The sequence below is a fragment of the Octodon degus genome, unplaced genomic scaffold, assembly GCF_000260255.1.
Source record: "Octodon degus isolate 3935 unplaced genomic scaffold, OctDeg1.0 scaffold00004, whole genome shotgun sequence".
NCBI lineage: Eukaryota > Metazoa > Chordata > Mammalia > Rodentia > Octodontidae > Octodon > Octodon degus.
The window spans coordinates 3,831,119-3,831,963 of record NW_004524580.1 but is presented as its reverse complement, the minus strand read 5'-3'; positions in this window follow the sequence as shown (position 1 = coordinate 3,831,963).

Sequence of the window (845 nt, the reverse complement as noted above, 5' to 3'; positions counted from 1 at the left end):
GAAAACATCACAACTACATTAGTATGATATTCTCCAACTTGGGAAAACTACCTAATTAATATAGTGCTGTAGAAGGATTGTTTAGATTTTAATTCATCTGTAAAGTTAATGGTATAAATGTGAAATATTTACTACAAACCTGAACAGGTGAATCTTCATTTCTACCATTAATCTAACTTTCTTTTTGGATCAATATATTATTTCTAGGTGACATTGGAAATGGTAACCTGCTTAATTTAAAATTGTTAAATATAAATATCAAGCCCAATATTTCACACATGTGCTTTTTATGGAATAATAAGGGTTATAGTCTAGATAACATAATGCAAATAATATATAGTTCAGAGATGAGAATGTTATTGCTATATGGGAATTGCATTTGAATTTAAAAACATTTTGTGTTAAACCAAAATATAGATGTAATAGGCTTGGCATATTCATTGAGCTACCTTTATTATTTCTTCTAAAAAACAAGTTATGTTTAGATCAGTGATAAATATTTCCCTCCTTGTGCGGAGTTGGTACCTGTACATAACACATTTTAACATGTTCCTGCCAACTGGAACTACTGGAGGTACAGTAAATGCATGACTATCCCACCAGGTATCTTTTTTTTGTTCTGTGGTACCAGGGATTGAACTCACAACCTTGCACTTGCCAGGTAGGCACTTATGCCACTGAGCTGTATCCCTAGCCCAATGATAAAAATTTCTATATAGAATTTACTTCCTCAAACAAACAAACAAACAAAAACAGTATAAAATTTAAGGGGCCAGGGAGACGGCTCAGAGGAATAAGTGCTTCTTTGGCAAGCGCAAGGGCCTGAGTTCGATCCCCAGTTCCAC